Raw genomic sequence first — 25,264 nt, forward strand, 5'->3', positions numbered from 1 at the left:
CAGTTTTTATAATTTTATTTTTGTCCTATTGCTTTTATTTATTTTTATTTAAAAAAAAATTAACACATATTTATATCAGTTAGGTAACAAGTTTTCATCTAAAATCCTTTTTATTTTATTTTATTTTTTAAAAACTTTAAATTAAATTTCAGCTTTACAGTATAATAACCTATTTATTTTGGCATTAAAACAGAACTTAAATCAATACAGATGTGTAACTAACAGGACTTTGTAAGACTCTAAATGGAACCAAATGTGATACTTTTTCTATTCTGTAGAACCTTCACCAGAAGGCCTACAGTGATTGGCTCTTTTAATTTAGAGGGCGGGGCTTCCATTCTTACCACTTCCATATTGAGTGTCTCTTTCTTTATACTCCATAGGCTGTGTCTCTGCTGCTGTGTGTTATTAATCACGATTCACGAGCAACATCTATTATCATACGCGAGTCACCGACATCTAGTTTTCTGCTATTGACTGGAGAAGACATCCCCCCAGACATTTCATTAGAATTGTCTCTGGCTTTGACATCCCGTGTCAAGGAGCAGGTTACAGCACTCATTTTTTCGACTTCATTGACAGAAGTTCATTTAGTTGAAGCAGATAAAATGCCGCGCGCTTCCTCTGAGGCGAACTCATTGTCTCGTGCTCTCTTTGTCTGATCCTGACGGCCCACGATGAGTCAGACGTGGGAATATATTCGAGTCGGAGGACAGTTCAGGACTGCTGACGAGGAACGTGGCTGAGGCCTATAATTAAAAAGAAAATGTATCGCATTGATTACTTCTTTATCTCTGGCGAACCTCAAACGCTGTTGAAAATGAGGGTCACGGCTGCACCTTTTTGTTGGTGGTTCTGGATCCTTCGGGGCTGGAAATGCTCATAAAAATGTGCCGGTTTGTAAGTAATCTCACTGTCCCCAGCCAGAGGCGACGAGGCCACTTCCATAGATATACAAAATAGCATTTTATTCTTGGCCACCCTGAGCCACATACTGCATACTAATACACACAGCTTCTCTCAGCATCCACTGAATGACAGACAGCAGGGAAAAACAACAAAAAGATCTCGGATCAGTCTCTGATCAAACTTATTTGCTCAGAAGTCAAAACTCAGGAGACTTGATGGAGTTTCATTGATGAAAAAGCTGAATTTGGGATTAATTGGATGGGGAAGATGAATCAAGATGATTATCATAGATAATTAAATCTGGAACTGAAATTAAAACAATGAAAAAATAAAACATTTGTTACTTGAGACTAAAATAAAACTGACGTGAAATATACAATATGTATATACTGTTCAAAGTTTGGATTAGTAAGATTTTTTAAAATAAATTAATCATTTTATTCAAAAGGATACATTAAATTGATTGAAAACAAAGACATTGCAATGTTACAAAATTACAATGTTACAAAGTTGCAAATAAAAAAAATCTATTTCAGTAAATGCTGCTCTTTTTGAGCCGTCTATTCATCAAACAATCACTAAAAATAAAATGTCACATTTCCCCCAAAAAATATTCAACAGCACAACTTTTTTTTTTCAACATTGATAATAATCAGAATGTTTCTTGAGCAGTAAATCATCATATTTTCATGATTTCTGAAGATCATGTGACACTGAAGACTGGAGGAATGATGCTAATAATTCAGCTTTGCATCACAGGAATAAATTTCAGTTTACAATATTTTCACAAAATAATTGTTATTTTGAAAAGTAAAATTATTTAAGAAGAATCTTCCTTGAAAGCATCGCAGCATATTTCAGCTCTTATTTCAGAGGATTATAACATGGAGATGTAAATGAAGCTCATAGTCTATGTGCAAATATGCTTTTTAGTTTCAGCTCAATATTGATCTTTAACACATCAAACTTATGCATATGCAGAAGAATCCTGCGTCAATTTAGTTTTTTATTATTGATTTGCACATGAATAGATTCATAGGAGGAATAGTTCAGCCACAAAATGACTATTTGCGTACCTACATGTCATTTACAACATTTTTTTTCTTCTTCTTCTTCCATTGCACACAGAAACTGTCCTAGAAGCTGTTCTCTATTCATGTGAGTGAGGATGGAAATATTAAATGAGGACAGAAAATTAAAGCACCATGAATACATGGCTGGCATTACTTTGACCTAAAATAATTACTAGCTTTTTTTCACAAGTATGTATATATATATAATAGTTATTCTCTATATCCAGTGTACCTAAAATGTTGATTTCAGCAAAGATTTTAAGTTAATATTTCAATAATTTAACAATGCATTTGCAATGTTGGTTAATGATAACATGAAATGCAGGTAAATTGTATATATACAGTACATACACTATTTATAACTACTGTACTATATTATAAATAAAATTCAAATTTCACATGTGTTACTGTATTTGCTGTTTCTCTGATATTTAATTATTTGTGAAATTTACTAACAATTTCTGAGAAAAAAATAAATAAACATTTCAAAGTAAATCCTACACTAAATGTTTTTCAGTGTATGTTTATGATATTTATCTATACGTAATTCTAAAATGGTTCTAAAATAGAATATTTTTCAGTCAGGGGAACATCAGAGAGTCTTTCTTAAAACTTTAAAAATTCAAATTACAAAACTCCAAATTTAAAACTCTATTTCAAATTTAAAGATTTCATGTTAAATTAAGTTTAACTTGTCATTTATTTGTAATTATTTGTAAAATTTACTGGCAATTTCTGATAATATAATATTTTTAAAGTAAATCCTCGCTATTTTTTTTTTCCTTTTATGATGCTATTTATCTGTATTTGAATAATATCTCTGTATTCATGTATTAACTTCATTTTAACCATACTACACTGTAAATAAATAAATAAATAAAATATTTTTCAAAGTTCTACACTTATGTTAAAATTAAATCTTAAAATCATAATTTTTTATTTTAAATTTAAAATTTGTATGTATAATTAAATGTGTTATTTTCCAATTCTTCGTAACTATTTGTGAAATTTACTTGAAGTTTCTGAGGGGAAATTATTTCTACAACCACTTTTTTTCAGTCTCATATTATTATCAGAACCAGCTGATTTTAAAGCATCTCTGCAAAAATTGCCAGACTATAAAGCACTTTAAAATCATGCATTATTCAGAATTTGTTTCTTAGTTTTGTACCACCATCATGAATATTCAATATATTCCTAATTACAGTACACTCCATATGACTTGTGCATTATGATTTGACATCAGTGAGGATGAATGGCATTCATTTTTAGGTGAGTATTTTTATAAATTAGTATTTTGAAGATTTCACTGATATTGCTCAGCGTTCACACTTACATTTCATGAATTTATAATAATGCTTTTAGGTTTAACAGAATTTGAGCAAACAAAAAGTATTTTCTTCCATACTCTTTCACAGATTCCCAAGAATGATAAACTGTCGGGCAATAAAAGCTGTCTTCTGCTTCACGAGATCCTGCCCCTGTCTGTCCTGCACACCTTCTGGGGAGAGAACACAACTGTCTGGTTATAACCTGACACGACTCAATCCACACCGGGGGTCAGAGGTCATCTATCAGGAGACACGCAAGATCATCGGGGCGCTGCATCAGGTACCACACACACACACACACACACACACACACACACACACACTCACTCACACACACACGTAGGACAGCTACTTTAACATCCAGCTCAAAAAAAATTATAAAAAAACAAAACAAAAAATACAGAAAGGTTATGAATTCCAAAATAAATTCAAATATAATATTTAAAATTGATAAAGTATAATTAAATTAATTACAATTAATTAAAATAAACCAAAAAATATAAAAATGTATATACATTTTTCTTTAATATTTATATTAATTACTAATTATATATATATATATATTTCTTACATTAATTTATTATACTTAGCAATACACACTGCTGATCAAAAGTTACTCAAGATATTAATACAATAAATATATGTATTATATTAATTTATTATAGTTATTTTATAAATATTATTCATTATGTTGTAAACATATTTTATAAATTATTTTTATGTAAATATGCAAATATAATGAATTAATACTTTTATTCAACATTTATAATGTTACACAAAAAATATTTAAATAAATGCTGTTCTTTTGAACTTTCAGTTCACAAAGAATCGTGAAAAATTAAATGTATCACTGCTTCTGATAATAATCAGAAATGTTTCTTGAGCAGCAAATCATCATATTATTCTGATTTCTGAAGATCATGTGACTCTGAAGACTGCAGCTGCATGCACATCACAGAAATAAATTACACTTTAACAGATATTCACAGAAAACTTTTGTTTTAAATGATAATAATATTTAATAATTTTTATTGTATTTTTGACTAAATTAATGCAGCCTTGATAAGCAGAAGAGACTTTTCAGAAACACACACACACACACACAAATGTTTCATACTGTAAACCATATATATATATATTTATGTATTTCAATAAAACATCATAATTTGTCTTTTTGGTTGGAGTTTACAAGGGGGCAAACATTCTCAAATCCTATTATCAAAACATAGAAGATGTAGTAACTTAACAAAAATAATTTCTTTGTCAATGAAACTTTGCCTTCACTGGAAAATGTATGCAAAGCATATTCCATAAATGACTTCTGCCTGACAAACTGTGACCTCTGATGAGCAATTACTGATTCTGAACGTCCGCATTGTCTCTGCTGACCAGAAATCACAAGCGCAGAAGAAAAAGCCCTCAGTTCTGTCAGATCTGGACGTGTGTCTTCACCTGCTGCTAAACACTGACAGATCCAGTACACTGATCTACTGTTTCACCGGCTTCTTCTTCTGAGACAGCGTTTTTAACAGCATCTCCTACACTTCTGAAGCCAACCACTAAACCCGACTCAAAACTTTACACTCAGTTTCGTTTTAAACTGATGCACGGTTTTCACTAAATGCAGTATCAGACCTACAAAATAAATAAATACTTTTAATTGAGGGAGTCACAAGTGATGCACCATTACATGAGTATTGTTTGTCACTGTAGCAAAGCTTAATGACTATAATAGGACAACATGCTAAAGCATCTTATAACATGCTATTGATATACTCAATTATGTTAGTAACGTGTTAAATCATGCTAGAATGTGCTAAATCATGTTACAAATGTGTAAATCATGTCAGCAACATGTTAGGAACATGCTAAATCATGCCAGCAATCACATCATGCTATTAACATGCAATATCATTTAATGACTTTGAGTAAATCTTATTTAAAAAAGACAACATCAAAGCTATTCATCAAATGTCACTCCTCTAGTTACAGTGCTGTTTATTCCTGCGTTATCTGTGTATGCATCGCAGTTTTTCATGCATCTGACTCTTGTGTGGATCAATATTCAGAAATAGTATCTTTAAACATGCAATAAATGTGTTTAATTGTGCTTGAGGATGCACAGAATGAAGCTCAGCAGATTGATAAAGTCCTCTATAAAGCGGATTGTGTGTCTCACAGTCTCAGGGATCAGATCGGAGCGTGTTTATTGTTTATAGACCCGGTTAGTGATTAGTTAAAGAGGTTAGTCTCATGCTGAGCTTTCCTCTTTTCTGAAAGCGTCCAATTAAAGCTTATCTCTAGTTACATGAACCCTGTGTGCTTCAGGCGCTGAAACTCGTCTGTGTTTGTGTTGCAGAAGTTTGTCTGACCACAGATCCGTGCAGTTTTATAGTTTGTATTCATGTTTTTTTTAAGTTATTTTAGAATAGTTTTAGTACATCAAGTTCAGAGGTGGGTAGTAACGAGTTACATTTACTTGAGTAATTTTTTGGGGTAACTAATAGGCTACTTTTCGGAGTATATTTAAAGATGGGTATTTATACTCTTACTTGAGTAAATTTTGGGGGAAATATCTGTACTTTTACTTCGTTACTGTGGGCGACGCTCCTCTCGTTACTTTATCTTAATGCAATAAATGTTATAAATGCTTCAGTTTATTCCAAACGTCTACTTTTCTCTGGGCAATGAGCGATGCCCATTCGCGAATGATTCATTCTTTTGAGTCAATTCTGTTCAAAGGCTTGATCAAACCAATTGGCAAACGAGTGAATAGGTTCATGAATCAGTTTAAATGATTCGTTCAGTTCCCTGCCGCACGCGCTGAGCGTCTGAAGCGGTTCACTCAGAGTTGTAACGTTTAACATCAGCAGCGTTGAAAACGTGGCTGGAACTGCACTGAATTGAAAGCAAATCTGCAAAGGCTATTATTTGCTAGCGATGGAGATCCTTATTAGATGAACACCGCGTGTGCTGTCTACTGTTTAACAGGTAATAACTTGGGCTACATTCGATTACAGTACACGATACCTCTGTGACATTAGTTTGTTGTACGTGTGTGGCTTATAACAGAGGGGAGTCAAGTTGAATGTTCAGCAAGTCATATCACCAGCTGCTAAATTCAGATCTGTGATTGCTTGCTGGCGCTGAGCCAGAGATAATGTGTTTTTACAGCAGTGTGCATTATAACCAATCACACATGATTCTGTTGAGCTTATTAAAGCATTGGCCAATCAGAGGTGTTCAGATGAGTCATCGCTAAAATGCCGGTGCTTCCTTCACTCGCTCACTGACTGAATACCTCTTTCTGGCGAATTCTCTCGTCAGAAACAACAAAGTGCAGATGTGTGTACGAATCTTTAATTAAGATATTGATTTCACAGTGTTAACAGTTTCAGTGATTTTAATGGGAGTTTCTGAGAGTGATTGAAATCTAGACTGTCAGTGAAAATGATCTTTAATAATGTAAATGTTATTTGCTCTCTTTCTGAACAATGAAAGATTAGTAGCAATATTTATATCACATTCACTTTCAATGTTAAATTCACATTTAATATAAAGTCAGTCGTATTAAAAATATGTTATGGCATGACACCTATATCTGTTACTTAAGTAAACAGACAGGGTTTTATAATAAATTACATAAATTGGAGTAAAGGCTGATGAAATATATACATTTATAAACGCACACATACATTACATACATTTTATCTATATATCTAAATAATAATAGGCTCAGTATATATGACCCAAAGTAACTAGTAACTAACTACTTGAGTAGATTTTTTATCCGATACTCTTTTACTCTTACTCAAGTAACTATTCAAGACTAGTACTTTTACTTTTACTTGAGTAAATATTTCTAGAAGTACTTTTACTTTTACTTGAGTACAGTTTTTGGGTACTCTACCCACCTCTGATCAAGTTAAACTAAATGAGAAATGTTGTCTTGGCAACTATTTTCTTTATATAATAATTGTTATTATTTTATTTTCTTCATAAAATAGGAATGAAGATTTTTATTCTTAATTCTTTATGTAGTTTGTATTTTTTTATTCTTATTTAATTTATAGTTTTTGTTTTTTTACAAATATTTTATTTTTGTTAAAACTTACATTAATAAAACTTTCATCACTAACAATCGTTTTTCAGAAAAAAAACTATATATATATAATTTTTTTCATTAATATATTTTTCATTATTATTATTATTATTATTATTATTATTATTAATAGCTTTTATAGATTTTTGTTTAATTTTTAGTTATTTTAGTACTTCAGGTTAACTAAATGAAAATAAATATTGCCTTGGCAACTACTTTTAAATTGTATTTTTTAAAGTATATTTTTTATCAGTAAAAACTTTCATGAGCAGTTGTTTTTAACTAAATAAGAAAGATTTTTATTATTGCATTTGTATATCATTCTTACTCATTTTTAATTCAGTTTTAGTTATTTCGGAAAATCAAGTTAAACTAAATAAAAATGAGAAACATTGGAAATATTTTATTTATTTTTTAATAAATGTCATCCCCAAATTACTTAAGTCATGTAATGTTGTGATGCAATAAAATAAATAAACCGCACTTAAAAATGATAATTGTTCATAAAAATAAAGCTGACATGAAATAAAATGCAAATATTAAATGAAAAGCATAAACAGTTTACGAAAAAATGTGGCTTGCAAAATAACTAAAATGATTTCAATCTTAAGCACTAAAACTGCTAAAGCTAAAACTGAAAAAATTGTTTATATGTTTCATTATTATTATTTTAATTTTTGTTTTGAAAAGCATAAATGCTACAAATGCACATATTTTATAGGAAAGTGTCACATGCTCAAATAAAATAGGCACTGTTTTGGGAATCAGCGTCCCAAAATTAATAAGAAACTTGTATTTCATGCTGCAGGAATGAGTTTTTGAATGCACTTCGATGATGAACGTGGTTGCATCACTTCATTGAGTCCAGCAGAATCAGATCCTTTCTGTGTCAAACAGACAGAAGAGCAGAGAAGAGGTTGAGGGATTAAAGGCCTCGAGGCGTGGAAGTAAAGCCCTGGTCCTCTCCGAATCAAACACACATCTGAGGCTGAATGCTGACACGGCTCTGTGAATTAAAGAGACTCGAAAGCCGTACAGAAGCCATGGAAATGGCACACATCAAACAGAACGCAGTGTTTTAACAACGTCCCGCAGGGGCCGACTTCATACAGTCTCCAGTGCTGCTCTTTTATGGACCGTGGGTTTGATTTATACGTCCCCTCCATCAGTCAGACACGCTCTGAAACATCTCTGTGTGAGACGCCACTCTTCTCCACGCGAGACGCTCGACTGTTTTCATAAACAGTGATAAGACGTATCACAGCGAGGAAGAGCTGGACGATCTCATCTTATCTGCAGGCACAGGACGTCCCAAACCACCGACAGTTCTGTGTGAGATACTGGAATTAAACAAATAAATAAAAATAAAAACTTTCCTAAAAAAAGCATGTTTGATACTGGCAATAAAGCTGAAAATAAAAACATATAAAAGTCTAAATGTTGGCTTGGCACTTAACTGAAATAAGTACTAAAATAAAACAAACAAATAAAATAAACAAAATAAAACTAAAATAAAAATAAATGAAAATGTTCTTGTTGTTACTGAATTCTTTTTTTCCTGGATCTGTGTAAACTCCAATCACAAAATAGCATTGTATTTAAGTCATACTATTTTTTTGATGCAATAAAATAAAATTACATAAAACTTAGCTGGAAATGCGTATTTGTTCTTTGAAATAAATCGGACAAGATAAAATAAATATTAAATGAAAAATTTTAAAAGTTGGCTTAGCAACTAATTGAAATAAGTTAAAACTGAAGTACTAAAATGACCAAAACATAAATTGAAAATAATAATTATAATTAAATTAATTAATTAATTAATTAATTTATATATATATATATATATATATGGGGTGTAATGGTTAATAAAAATTCACGGTTCGGTTCGATACGATACACTGGTGTCATGGTACGGTTCGGTACGTTTTAGATACAGCAAAAAGAAAAAATTGGCAGATAAATTTCCTTGATTTTTAAAAAATGTTTTATTTATTAAAACTAACAAAGTATGTTTTTTTTTTACATTGAACAATGATGGAGCTATTCTTTACCCATCTTCTATAGTGTTTTCTTAGCAGCATACTGTATAAAACAAAAACGGCTCCTTATAAAAAAAAATGAAAATGTTATATTAGTTATGAACGAATACAAAGATGTAACTTTTTATATGGAACTCTATAACTCTTTATATTGAGTGTGTTTTTACTCAATTGGCTCTCTAAAGGGCTTATGTTTTTTGGAACAAAGCAGGAATTACGGTCTGTCTGAAATGGACTCGTGAAGGAATATTGTAACAGGGCTCAATTACATTAAGCATGTTCTTAAAACCTACGTTTTCCACTACTGCGCTCGCTCACTCAGTACACGCTGAAGGCTCGTTGCAAAATGGCCAATGCGTTTAACAGACCAGAAATAGAAGATCCTCCAATAACCAACAGGTCTGGTGTTTGGGTGCACGTTGGATTCCCTGTAAGCTATAATGGTGATGATAGAATCAATGGTAAATAGTAAGGTCTCATATCCGCGGCTATAACGTAAATGTAGCCTACCAATCGCCGTGGTGATGTCTTTTGCCCTGTTTGAATGCGTTGGAAATGTCTGTCTAAATGCTGTGGGGATAGTTTGTTTCGTGTATGTTTCTCTTTTTTTCATCTTTTCCCAGATACTGACACACTAAGGTGATGTCGGCGTAAATGAGTTGACATGTTTCAAGTAATCCCGCTGGTGTTTTTTTGTGTGTTTTTTTTGTATTCCCACTGGTGTACCCTAGATGCGACATATCGTTGTTTTTTTATCCACCACTCTCTTGCCATCACCATTATAGCTTACAGGGAATCCAACGTGCACCCAAACACCAGACCTGTTGGTTATTGGAGGATCTTCTATTTCTGGTCTGTTAAACGCATTGGCCATTTTGCAACGAGCCTTCAGCGTGTATTACTGAGTGAGCGAGCGCCTGACTGAGTAGCCTAACCTAAACATATAAGTTGGTGTTTTTTTCTTCTTCGGGGGTGTCAGGGGCGTTGCCTGTTACGTCGTTTGGGTTATTGGGCTACCTTGTTGAACGCATATCATTATATTTCAAATTTTATTTTTATTTTTTCCCAAATATAATTAATTAGTCCAACGAACCGCATACCGAACCGAAAGCCTCGTACCGAAGGGTTCAATACGAATACGCGTATCGTTACACCCCTAATATATATATAAGTTTTTTTTTTCTCTTTCCTTAACCCGCATACAATGAATTACTAAATAAGGTCATATATAAGCCATGTTATTATTGTTAGGATGCAATAAAATAAATAGTTTTTGTTAACTGAAATAAAGATGACAATATAAATATTAAATGAAAAACTGAAATAAGTTTAGGTTGGAGTACTGCAATTACTACAACTAAACTACTCTTTAACCGGTGTAAAATTCATCCCTTAATAAAATTATATATAAATTATGTCATGATTCAATCAAATAAATTGTTAATTGTTTAAAAAAAAAAGTTAATTGGAATAAGGGACATAAAATACAGATATTAACTGACACACGTTTCAGATGAAGTACTGAAATTACTTACTTTTTATTATTGATTCTTTCTTTCTTTAACCTGTGTAAACTGAATCAACATCTCTAAGGTAATATGTTGGACTATTTTCTCAAACAGCGATGATAAGACAGGATGAATGTTTGATGTGTATCACAGCGAGAAAGAGCTGTGCGATCTCCTCTTATCTGCAGGCACAGGACGTCTCACACCGAATATACTCTACAAAATCCCAGATAGATGAGTATCATTCACATTAGTGAGCAGATGATGTGTGCTTTTCTCAGTTGCATCAAGAGACTATCATTACGCAGCACTCTGATAGAAGTGTGTTCAGATTCAGCATCTTGTCTTGCAAATGATGCAGTGATGTAAAGATGCTCAATTGTTCATGCAAAACCTAGTGAGCTGCCTACTGTGTCTAGACGGCATTTTTCAGCATCACAGCACACATCTTATGCAGCATGCAAAAAAGATGATCCCAGAAAGCACTGCAACCATTAAAAAAAGTAATCATCCACAATGCAGTGTTGCTATTAACTAAAACTAGCATAACCTTTGTAAAAGCAATTACCAGATAATGATTATTTGTACAGTAAGTCATGCAGGGGCGTAGCCATCTTTTCAGAAGTGAGGGGGACATAAATCACACACACACACACATATTATATATATATATATATATATATATATATATATATATATATATATATATATATATATATATATATATATATATAACATTACGATATAACATTTCTGTAATCTATATAGCCTACTATTCAACAGTTTTTTAACAGTAAGATTTTTAATGTTTTGGAAGAAGTCTCTTCTGCTCACCAAGCCTGCCTTTATTTGATCCAAAGTACAACAAAAGCAGTAATATTGTGAAATATTTATACTATTATACTAACTGTTTATACTAACTGTTTTCTATTTGAATATATTTTAAATGCAATGTATCCCTGTGATCAAAGGTGAATTTTCAGTGTCACATTAATCAGAAATCATTCTAATATGCTGATTATCAATATTTAAAACAGATGAGTACATTGATGAATAGAAGGATCCACAGATCAGCATTTATGTGAAATAAAAAGCTTTTGCAACATTATACACTATATCATTCAAAAGCTTAGTCAGTATAATTTTTTGTTTTGTTAAATAAATGATAGAAATTAATACTTGTATTTAGCAAGGATTCTTTAAATTGATCAAAAGTGATTATAAAGACATCATTTTACAAGAGATTTATATTTCAGATAAATGCTGCTCTTTTGAACTTTCTATTAATCAAAGAAATCTGAAAGAATTATACTCAGCTGTTTTCAACATTATCATAATACAAGTTTTTGTTTGTTTGTTTGTTTTTTTAGCAACAACACCGAATATCAGAATTATTTCTGAAATTCTCTAATTTCTAGCTTTTAATTGGCTTAGAAATCTATAAATGCTGGACAATAACAAAGAATAATGATTTGTTTATATACTACAAACATTTTTTTTTTATCACATAAGGCAGAATAGTTTATATACTGTAATAAATGCCATGTCAATTAGCACTGCATTGTTTATATAATTTATTAATCACCAGCTGGAGATTTTTTTGGACTTGGAAAAAAAACAAAACAGAAAATAACTGTTTTCATACAGCGATGGCTGGACGCTGTTGTTGCCCATATTAGGAGTTTCCTGATATGACTTTCTGCGCGAGAGCGCCCTCCGGCTTCGAGGATGAATGAAACAAACACACACACACACACACACTGCAGGAGAGATTAGCGCTCTGTGATGTTCATCCCGCTTTCTCGGTCCGAAAAGATATCAGGTCATGCGCAGACTATACTGTCTCTTTGAGTTTAAATCTATATTTATTTACACCAGCTCTTGAAAACCTCTATAAGAACACATTTGCCCGACAAAGTGCGGGGGACGATGTTCCGTGATGATAAAAGTGGGGGGACACGTCCCCCGCGTAATCTACGCCCCTGAAGTCATGTTGTTACGTTGTGATGCAATACAGTATAATTATAATAAAATACCAAAAGTTTAAGTACAAAAACTAAAACCAAAGTTTTTTTTTCATTCTTTCTTTTACCTGTGTAAAATTAATTAACAAAGAATGTTACATGTATGTTATATTATGATGGAATAAAATATGAGGGGAAAAAGCATACCTTAAAAATGTTTTTTTTTAATAGAAATAAAGATTTGTAAAAAAAAAAAAAATTGTATTCTCATTGTTTAGCCTGTGTAAAATTCATCACTGTATAAGGTATTTCTTATGTTATGATGCAATAAAACACATAAAAATAGATTTGTTCATCGAAACAAAAATGACAAAATCAATAAATGAAAATTTTAAATGTAAAAACTTGTCTTGCCAACTAAATGAAATAAGCATGTTAAATTACATAGTTGAAAACTTAAACTGATCAACTGGAACTTGCTTAACAGAAAAACTAAAAATAATAGCTAATAAAAATTATATATAATAAATAATAATAGAAAGAAATCTAAACAGGAACATAAAAACTAATTCAAAATATTAATATAAAAATATTTCATACTATACTACATAAATACTATAGTTGTATATAAATAATGCTAAAATAACACTGCCAGAATGTCAAAAGAATATCTAAATATGATATAATATGTAAATCAGGCCATTTAGATTTGCTTTATATGATTGTGTTACTTAAAATAATCATTTTATTTTAGCTAGTTTCCAATAGGCAGTTTCATTTAGACTTAAAAAATATAATATAAACTAATAAAAACTATATAGATTAAATATTAAATGATTCAAACAACAAAAAAACTAATAAAAAAAAAAAAAAAAATTAAAACACAAAATTAATTGAAAATGAATCACTAAATAAGGTTGTATATGTATATATTTTATGATAAAATAAAATATATAAAAATACCTACAAATGTTGTTGTTAATTTAAATAAAGATAACATGAAACAAAATATAAAATATTAATATTATAAAAATTAAATATGTAGATAATATATAGTAAATATAAAATGCTTGATTGTCTGCATTGTTGCAAAACTATATTACATACATTATGACTACGGCGAGATATTTAAAAAAATGAACATTACGATTTTCTGTACAGCTGCTCTGAAACTATTTTTATTGTGATATAAATAAATTTGACGACCAATAAACACAACCTTATTTCTGTGAGTGTGATGTAGACGCTTCTTCTGCCAGATGTTCTTCTTCTGCAAAATACTGAAATGAATCTGTGTTGAATAAGCAGGCTGACTTCATTAAACAGCTGACTGATGCTGACATTTCCACTGGAAATTTTCCAGACAAGGGACAGAAATATTAAACACGTCAATATGAAACTATTACTGCAGCTACTGGTAGACTCGTTATTGAAGCACTGAATAATTTCTCTCATTTGGCTGGTAACTGAATGATTTATAGTTAGAAAGACATTTTACATACTGTACATGCTGACTGATAGAAACCATCAATGAGCTTTTAGTTCAACTGTGTTTGTCTTTGTTTGACTGTGTGTGTGACTGACTATATACAGTATTATATATGTGTGTGTGTGTGTGTGTGTGTGTGTAAAAATAAAAACAAAACTTTAACTAAACTAAATAAAATATAAAAATTAAAATTGATGGAAAACCGCTATAACTAAAATAACAGGTCTAATTTCCTCAATATTTTTTTTTTAATTTAATGGCCATATATACAGTTTACTCATGTAAAATACACTTTAACTGAAATAAATTTACAATTTAAAATATGTAATTTATTTCAGCTACTTCCCAGTGCAGCATTTCTTATTTTCATTTAGCTTAACTTGATGTACTAAAATAACTCAAATTAAAACTGAAATAAAAATCAACAAAAAACTAATATTATATATATATATATATATATATATATATATATATATATATATATATATATATACACACACACACACACACATACACACACACACACACAAAAATGACTAATTTTTTTTTTTAATCAAAACGAAAATATAGAAATAAAAACGGCATAAAATATTAATAATAATTGTAATAGCATTTCAGTGATACTAATATAACACTAGTCTGATTTCCTAAAAATACAAAATTTAATTCAATGTTCTAAAATAACTAAAACTTAAATAAAAATTAACATAATCAGTATCACTGCCCTGATTTTCTCAAAAGAACACAAGTATTATTTTTGTTAAGTACAATGACAATAAAGCTTTAGGAACGTTTTTTTTTTTTTTTTTTTTCCCAATGAACCGATTCATTCAAGTGATTCTTTTGAGCAAATCACTTTTGTAATCATAATTGATTTAATGAAAAATATAAAATATGTAGAAAGCATAATGTTTATTATATTATAAATTAATTGGTAAAACTTTACTATAAGATTCAATTTGTTAACAGTAGTTAAGTACATTAGCTAGCATAAGCGAACAATGAAAAATATGTTAATGTTGAAATTAACTTATACATTACTAAAAATCAAAAGTTGCATCTGTTAATTTTATTTAATGGACCTGAGCCTTGAGGAGATCAGTCAAAAAAAAAAAAAAAGGAGGTAATTTTACTACAGGAGGAGACCATTTGTCTTATTTATTTAATATTACAGTCCAAAGTGCGCGTTGACTTTGCTTACTACACACAGGGATGCATCACACAAATATTGCCAAATATTAAAAACAAAATAATTACAGTGTAAAAATATTATTGTGTAGGCTACATAAATATGAAAATGCAATGATTGATAGTCATTGCATGTATTAGAATTATAGGCTACCTATTTGCAATTCAGCCTATTACTATTTGAATGAAATTGGCTAATTAGCCTAATTGAACAATCATGCCAACACACACACACACGCGCACGCACGCACGTATACAGTAGCTGACTCTTCGCATGGAAGATCAGTTTCTTCAAACAAATTCCGCCATGTAAATAGCGATACGCCATGGCGTGAGCACATCTCGGTCTTAAAGGCAATGGGAGATGTACTCTGATTGGTTTATTGAACGTTACGCCCATTACTCATTAAGAGAATAGGGACAACCCATTCCAAAAATGCGCCCCAGCGCACGGACCGTTTTTCCGTCGTTAAAATAGCAAAAGTGGATTTGGACACACCCTGCGTGCATCTGCACCGTGCGCTTTACACTTTGCGTTTAGATCGTTAAAATAGGGTACATAATGTCCTTCCTGATCTGTACACTGCAAATAAAGACCTTCTTTCTCAGTATTTTGTCTTGTTTTCCAGTGCAAATGTCTTGAACATTCTTAAATCAAGATCCATTTCCTTGAGATGCAAAGTGACTCTTAAGATTTTAAGTCTTGTTTTTGTGACTCGTATGAACTGGATCTTTCGAGTGAATCAGTCAAAAAGGCTCAAAAGTCAATTTCAAATTAAATAAATTATTATTGGTTTGCTTCGGTCTCATTCAGAGTTTTGTTATAAGAAATGGTTCCTCTAAAAACATATGAAGTTACTTTTTGTTTGTTTAGTAAAATTACTCAAAATAACCGGGTTGTAAGAGTTATAGATATAATAAATCATTTTGACTGATTGCCTCAAAAGAATCAGTTCATGAGAGTTTGCAATTGTAGTACAATTAGTGCAAAACCGATTCTTTGGAGTCAATCAGTCAAAAAGACTCATGAATCAATTTCAAACTTAAATTTTCAGAAAATAAAATAAATTATATTGTAAGAAATGTAATTTATTTCTGTGATGTGCAGCTGTATTTCCAGCATCATTCCTCCAGTCCTCAGTGTCACTTATTCTTCAGAAATGATTCTAATTTGCCGATTTGCTGCTCAAGAAACATTTCTGATTATCATCAACGTTGAAAACAGTTAGAAAGTTCAAAAGAACATTAAATTTCTTTACTGTCGATTGAATGTGTCCTTGCTGAATAAAAGCATTATTTTCCTGAGAAAATTCTTCCTGACCCTAAACTTTTGAACAGTAAAGTATTTGCAAAGACTAGTGGTATTTTAGGACATGCAACTTGTTATTTTTCATGATTTTAATGCGCTTTCTTTTCCATGTTCTCTTTACACAGTCCTGAGGTGAAACATGAATTTTTTAAACTATAAATAGCCTAATCGATGTAGCTTCTCAGTTCATTTTAACTCACAAACACAGCATGCATAAGGCGAAGCATGTAAATCATTTGTGTTTACCTTCTAAACACAGCTGAGCTCTGCTGTCGAAATTCATGAATAGCAAAGAGGCTGTAATTTGAGGAATAACAGTCTCTATAAGGGAAAAAAATACATGCAAATTGACTCGGTAAGAGAATGAGTGAAATGGATTGTGTAAACGGCAGCACTCAAACCTCATTCGGTCCCAGGTTTGACGGCAGGAAGCGGTTTATTCCCAGTGTGGCAAACTGATGGTGTAAAATGTTCTGGTTATAGTGTTTGCATCATCCAAACTCCTTAAATACACAGACACAAAGCACTGCTTGAATCTTAATGTGAAGTCTATTGTTTTTGCTAACCCATACAAAAAAAAAAAAAAACCTTTTTGTATCAATATATTGTTATACATTTATATCTTTTTAAATTATATTTTAAATAAAAATTATGCATTTTAAACATTCCATAAATAAATGCACACACTCATTTTTATTTGTTAGTGAATAAAGAGCTGCTGAACCACATGACCCTGTACAGGTCGGATAAATCATGAGCGGCTCAATAAAACAAATATAATACACTGCCGCAGGCCCTAATTAGTAGTAATGGATTAGTTGTTTAATGTTTTTGCTTTATATGCATCATGTTCTAATCATAGGACTTTTCTTCACATCTATAGTATGCTTGTGGCGCAGCTGACACAGAATGTGTCCCTACTCAGAGGATGCTTTTCTGGACCTTGATAGTGCATTTTACTTGGCAGTCTAAAGGAGCTGTGTTCTGAAGATGAACGAAGCCCTTATGGGTTTGGAACAACTTGGGGGTAAGTGATGGCAATTTTCATTTTGGGGTGGAGTAGCCCTTTAATATTGAAACTATGCTAGAAACAAATTTCCCAAGATGTTGCACAAGTAGCAAACCAACAGTTTCCATAAAAGGTCATCCACTGAGATTCCAAATATTAGTTCTATTTGAGTGTTATGTTGTCAATGATTAACTAATGGTAACTGATATGCTACTGTACAAAAACACTTGTCAGTATGGTTCTGCTAGTTCGACACACCAAATATTAAACTGACCTTAAGAGATGCCTGCCATTTTCCGAAAAAAAAAAAAAAAAAAAAAAAAAAAAAAAAAAAAAAAAAAAAAGGGAAAACCTATAAATAACCCATCTGAAAGTGGAAAAATGTTGTGGCAATGTTGATACTTGCATGTTGAAACTGGGAGAGTGCTTTTAATATACATTGATTTAAAAGCATGAGATAACAAGGAGCATTAGGAAATAAATTTAACTGATCAAACCTATTTGGGGATGCAAGGAGAAAATTAAACTGCTCATTTGAAGTTACAAACACAAAGAAAAATCAAGTTCAATGCATAAGATGCACACAAAGTCCGCAGTGCTTCAAGGAAGTGGACGTTCTCCCAGAACTCCGTTGGCACAAGTGCCAATTAACAGAATTCCCTTTACAGCATCATGGGCAATGTATTCCACCTTTACAGTACTCATCAAGCACGAGCTCACAGCAGGTCCCTTTAAAAGGGTTATTTACTTCCCTATCAAGAAAAGGGAGCCTTTCCTTCTGCCAAGAGAATAGGTACCGTAGGACTACCCCCTTCCACGTTCTTACAGCACTCAAATCAATTGGTTAAACTAGACAAGACAGAAGTATGTTTGTTCCCCCACATTTGTTGAAGACCAGCTAGAGTCTTCTTGTGCTCTTGAATCACTACAGGACCAAGCGATGCCTTCCCTTCCCACTGAAGGCCTAGAAAGAGTTATGGGCTTTAGGTGTCAAACTAAGCTTAAAAGCACAGTCCTACCTCCAAAAGGAGCAGCAGCAGTTCCACCATCAGGACCACATGTTGAGTCACAGCAACCACAAACCTGGTGGTTCCCAGCAGCAGCAATCCACCTGCAATACTAATAATCAGACATGGCACCTTTAATGTATTCGTAAGTGGCATGACTAGGTGCAGAAGCAAGTGTGGCCTTCAGAAAACACGTTATGTAGACCTGAAAGAGGTACCACGGGTAAGGAGTCAAACCAAAGCAAACGGGAAAGGCAATTCTCCCAACACTCAATGCATACAGAAGGACTGGACCCCCCCATAATAATCAACTATGCAGCATCTGGTGTCATGAACACACCCATGATTCTCAATGAACAAGTATCTCAGAAAGGCGCTCACATTGGGTACTTGGGTGACCACAGAGAGGTCCACAAACACACGCAGAGGGACATGGTTGTATACGGTCACAGACGCCTAAACATTAAAGTCACTCAGGAAGTGAGAGTTTGAAGGCCTCTCATAGGACCAGTCATCTGCATGAGGGAAGAACAGTTTAGGCACAGCCTCGATCAAAAGGCTGAGAGAAGCTGCATAAACCAATCATGAGCTTCAGGGTGAACAGCAAGGCTTCTTCACCAGCCTCCGCTGAGCCATAAGGGACCCAAGTTGGCTTCAATGCACTACAGCTGACATTTTGAAACCTGCCATTCGAGAAGTTAATTAAATAGGCTTCCAGTTCCACCACAACCAATGACAAGTCAAAAGGTCACTTACCTTTAAGAATTCCATTGAACACCAATAACTGCACCATCTGCATGGGTAATCCGGGTGCAGGCAAACACCTCAGGAGTGTAGGTAATGGCAAAGGTCATCCTTGGCCATCTATAGGAGACTGACGTTGTTACCAAGAGGGTTCTCGAAATAAGAACCCATTCCAAAAGGCATCTTAGCAAGTCATGCCATAACACTTGGTTACCCAAGTAACCAGTTATTAAGAGTTTTGCCCCACTATAAAAGAACATTCCCATGGATGTTATAATTTCAGTGAACTATTGATACCAAAACAAGGACCTATATTTAGTAGTGTTCCATAACACTTGACAGCTCTTACCATCAACACGGTTGCAGTCCTACAGTTCATCGTCAAAAGAAGAGCATCTTAGAGCCTGGGACCAAACCGACAACAGGTCATCCTCCCGAAGTCAGACCAGATAGCTGGATCAATTCACCATTACTAAACAAGTCCTGTTGTACCTCCACATGAATCCGGTTCTCACCGCATTGAAAAGCTACATTACTGGGAGTCACAGGCTGCCTCAAATGGAAGTCCACCACCATCTCGCTCAGCACTTCAGGAACAGTGGGAAACCTCCAGTCCAAAGGCTTCACTGGACCCTGCAACACCAGCTTGTCCTGAAGACCAAGAGGCTTTTGTGCAAATCCTCTGTAGTCAAGACTCTGAAACAGAAGCCTTCTGCAAAGTATTCCCGAGCCATTGAGAAAACACAGGCACAGACACAAAAAAAACTCATTCTGACAAATGTTAACACAATACCCACCAGTGCTCGTCTTTGCCATTAAGTACAGCTTTGAATTTGGTGGCTCCTCCCCTTTCAGATTGATTGATTACCTTTGATTCTCCTCTGGACCTGTAATTAACAAATGGGAATGTTCTAGAAAGTCACTAGCCAACGGAAGGCTTGATAAGGATCTGGGGCCTCATTTATAAAGCGTGCGTACGCACAAAACGGGGCTGGAAACGTACGTACGCCAGTTCCCACGCAAAGGTTGTGATCTATAAAAAACAAACTTGACGGGAGAATGTGCGCACCTTTAAGCAAACTTTGAGCCGTGCGTACGCACATTCTGGAGACAAAGGGAATTGGCGACACCGATGGTGAGGTCGTGAACTGAAGTTAGATTGTAGAAAATAAATGTGAGAAGAACGATTATAAGAATGAATGACATTTAATTTTCACTCCATTTCATACGTTATATCCACATTATCATGAAGATTAAATCCAACAGTGTTATTTGTGCCGATTGTTTTAGGCTATATACATCTAGTAAAATCCAAACGTAATTCAAAATGTATTAAAAGTAAAATAAAATAATAATCAGCGCTGCCTTACAGTCACATTGTCCACAACGGGAGCACAGGAGGACATGGCGCGATACATGTGATAGCCTACAGAATAGCATGACATACCCTTTTATTAGAGAACTGCAGAACACAGTGTAAAAAGGAAATATTTTCCTTAATGTACATATCATAAAATGTCAAAGTCTGCAAATACAGTCATGAAGCACAATCGCTACTCATCATCGGTCCTAACTATTACGGTGTTCATTACAAAACCGTCAAGAAGCATGTGTTCACTATAACATTTTCGTCTTAAATTTTCGCCCACAAATTAATTAAGTGATTTTGTCAAGGTGTTAACGATCAGTCTATTTGCTAGAAACATATAAATTCTCCGGTGACCCGGGTATGTAATGCTTCATGATGGCACTCCTGGCACTGTTGGAGGATTACGCTAATGGCAGAATAAGGAGAGAACGAGTTTTCAGGGACCATGATGATTTCCTGGCCCATGATGATGACTGGCTAATAAGCCGATTTAGATTCCCTAGAGCTGTGCTCTTGGATCTATGTGCTGAATTGGGTCCAGTATTAGAGAGGGCAACACGCCGGAACCATGCCATCCCAGTCCAAATACAAGTCCTCACCACTCTGGGGTTCTTGGCAACCGGCTGTTTCCAGCGGGAATTGGCAGACCGGTAAATTAATAATATAAAAAAACTATAAGTAATCAAATTTGTCTCTAAGACCTTTTTGTATATGAAATAATTCTATTGGAATCTATCATCTCACCCTATAGGTCTGGTATATCACAGCCGTCCCTGAGTGCCATAATATCTGTCGTTTTAAATGGTATACTTAATATGGTTAGTCGATACATCAGGTTCCCCTACACTGTGCGAGAACAGGCCGAAATTAAAACGCAATTTGCAGCAATGTCTGGTTTCCCAAATGTAATCGGCGCAATTGACTGCACTCATGTTGCTATAAGGGCACCATCTGAAAATGAATTTGCTTATGTTAATAGAAAGCATGTGCATTCTATTAATGTGCAAATCATATGTGACTCCAACATGACCCTCACAAACATTGTGGCACGCTGGCCTGGTTCAACACATGATTCCTTTATCTTGACACATAGCAGTGTAGGGAACAGACTAAATGCAGGCGCAGTACGTGATGGCTGGCTTCTTGGTGAGTTTAACAATATTAAAAAGTAGAAACTGTAACAATTTTGTTTTTAATATAATTATAACCTGCAGGCGACAGTGGCTACCCCCTGAGACGCTGGCTCCTCACCCCATTTTTAAACCCGCAGAGGAAACTCATTATAACGAGGTCCACTCTCGTGCCCGCGCAGTTGTGGAGCGTGCCATCGGCATCCTGAAATGCAGATGGCGTGCTCTGGATGCCTCGGGTGGCAGACTTTTATACCATCCAGCAAAAGTGTGCAAGATTGTCAGGGCGTGTGGTGTTTTGCACAATATAGCACTGAGAAACGGTATTCCTCTCCCTCCTGATCTCCCTCTACCCCAGCATTACGACCCCGAGCCACAGCCCCCTGGCCGACAAGAGGGATATCAACGAGGTGCAAGAATCCGTGAGGATGTCATGCGGCGTTTGTAAAAGACAAAACTCAAGGTTCATGTTTTAACTGCATCTTTTAATGATTGTGCAATTTCTTGCATCACTTCTCTCATCTGCCGTAGCTCATCTGCAACCCTGTTGACAGCGTTTATTGTCTCTCGCTGTAACTGCAGGACTGCGTCAGTGAGTACCCGACCACTTTTGGACGTGCCAGACGCAGAAGGGGCACTGCTTTGAGCCGGACGCTGTGCATCTGCATCTGAGAACCCCTCACCCTGAACCTCCTGTTCATTTACAGCTTCAGACTCCGGAAGGACTGGAGGACAAACAATTGGCAACATTTATCCATTTATCACCCCACACACTCAAATGTACAGCGTTAATGATTAAAAATCGGTTTAACCTTGCTCCTCTGTGGTTTCAGTCACGTCAGTGTCTCCCTCCTTTTCCGACACAATACCACACACGCTGACCTCCCCAATTATAGCCGCGATTTTGCTGTCCACTGATGTGAGATCAGCTGTACATGGGCCCCCACCAGTTGCAGCCACGCTCTGGCGGTGGGAGGACAGTTTTCTCTTTGCCTCCACCTTGAATGAATGAGAATCTTTATTTCACATATTTTGCATACTGTAAGCACATGTAAATAAAACTTTTTGAAAATCAATATTGCTATTTATATAGGTATATAGCCTAATAAAACACAAATGTAATATGTTGGTAAAAAAAAAATTTGTATAGGCCTACCTTCAGGTCGGACCATTTTTTCTTTAATTCTGCAACTGTCCGTTCTGTCCCACTGACACAATTGACGGCAGAAGCAATACTTTGCCACTCGCACTGCTTCTTTTTATTAGTGACCCCACTGCTGTGGCCACCAAATAACACAGTTTTCCGAGCCTCCACCTCCCCTACAAGTGTTTCAATCTCAGTATCTGAGAAATTACGTTTTTTTCCTCTTTTCTCACCTGTCGCCATTATTAAAATTAGGCTAACAGAAATGCACGTTTTCACTTTCTTGGATTAATTAATTGGCGGGTCGCATGCCAGTTTTCCAGGTATATATGGGATTCCACTCTCATTTACATGCTGATCAGCAATCATGAGGTGATTTGCATTGACTATTTATGGTTAAAAATGGGCGTGTACAGGGCGGGATATGAGGCTGGTTCACGTACGCACATCTGCGGGTGATCTGTGATTTATAAAGGGAACATTGCTTACAGGTGTGCGTACGCACGGTTTTATAAATCGGAATATTTTTTGGCGTACGCCATTTTTGGCTTTTGGGCGCACGTAAACTTTTAGTAAAGATCCTACGCATAGTTTTATAAATGAGACCCCTGGGGTGCGTTCTCCGAAACTGCCTTAACGCTACGTCGTTCTTAAGTTGTACCTTATCGTTAATACGTGGTTTCCGAAACCTTCTTAGTTAAGTATACCTTCTGTAAGTCATGCGTTCGTAAGGTTGGTCTGGAGCGCTCTTAGCTTTACCTTATCACTGCTGACGGTTCATACCGCTAGTGGCCACCACTACACAAAAAGCTTTTTTACATCGCAGTTTAATTACACATAGAAAATTTTATATGAACATTTATTATAAAATCTGATTTAGTATTAAAATTACATTTTTACTTTACTTTAAAATTTTACACATAAAATACTTAAGTTGTTATAGCCTACTACACCCAGTGTATGGTGTTTTCATTAATAAAGTTTCCATACACTAATTGTTAGCTTTTTTAATTACTATCCTAAGGCACATCAGCTGGCGAACCATTTGACAGAAAAAGCTTAGGAGTCTATATAAAGAAAGATGAGTTTACACAAACTTTATAGCTATGGCAGCAAGACAGCGAGTAGCCTACTCGTTCAAATCAAAGACGGCACCGTCCGCGGAGCAAGTTAGTGTACGTCAACTACATGGCTGGTGGATAATCAGCATACGTTGTGGAGAACATTAACACACTTATGGCCGTGAGGGTTTGGTATTGCACACTTGCTAAATTATAAACACATACTCATATTTATTTCTGCATGTACATATTTCAATGAGCCCCGATACATGCAGTTTGTACTATTTCTAAAACGCTTCTTTATAAAGAACATTGTTTTCTCAATACTTTACCTATACCACTGTGAAGGAAAGAGCGCACAATCGATCATCGAGGCGTCGATATCAACCTATTCAGCGCCTCCACCATGAACAGCGCCTGCTAAGGTCGAACTTAAGAAGGTTTACCTTAAGCAACACCCTAAGGTATAGTTCGGAGAACACACGTAGGAAAGGTATACCTGTAGTTAAGATGTACCTTTTGAGTCTTCGTAGCGCGCTAATTGACAACGTTATCGGAGAACGCACCCCTGAGATTTTCATCTACACTTATTCACAATTTTACAATTAAAGTTTGACAGTTTGTCTATGATAGACAATGAATGTCATTTAAAAAGCACCTGATATGACTCAAATCGTCCCCTTGGAATTATAAGGTTCTATCTGCATTCCTAGTAGTTTTGAGATTTTTTTTGCTTCGAATTTTTGCATTCAATTCGACTGTATAGATAGAACTTTGTTTATTTATTTAAATAAAAATTACCAAAATGTACAGAACATGAAAAAACTAATAATATAAATAAGTTGTCACTGAATAAGAATATGTGAATAACTCGATTTTGACAAA

General features: G+C 34.2%; 1 long non-coding RNA gene and 1 pseudogene across 1 annotated transcript; one reads left to right on the forward strand and one right to left on the reverse strand.

Annotated features, from left to right (window-relative positions):
* The first annotated feature begins 3,184 nt into the window (after positions 1-3,184).
* Positions 3,185-17,828, forward strand: LOC132113141 (uncharacterized). Its single transcript, XR_009425090.1, has 3 exons — positions 3,185-3,254; positions 3,401-3,593; positions 17,799-17,828. It is a non-coding gene; the product is annotated as an uncharacterized LOC132113141 (long non-coding RNA).
* Positions 17,829-18,760: 932 nt separating this feature from the next.
* Positions 18,761-19,888, reverse strand: LOC132113353 (zona pellucida sperm-binding protein 3-like; annotated as a pseudogene).
* Positions 19,889-25,264: the final 5,376 nt, after the last annotated feature.

Source organism: Carassius carassius, chromosome 32 (genome assembly GCF_963082965.1).
Source record: "Carassius carassius chromosome 32, fCarCar2.1, whole genome shotgun sequence".
Lineage (NCBI taxonomy): Eukaryota > Metazoa > Chordata > Actinopteri > Cypriniformes > Cyprinidae > Carassius > Carassius carassius.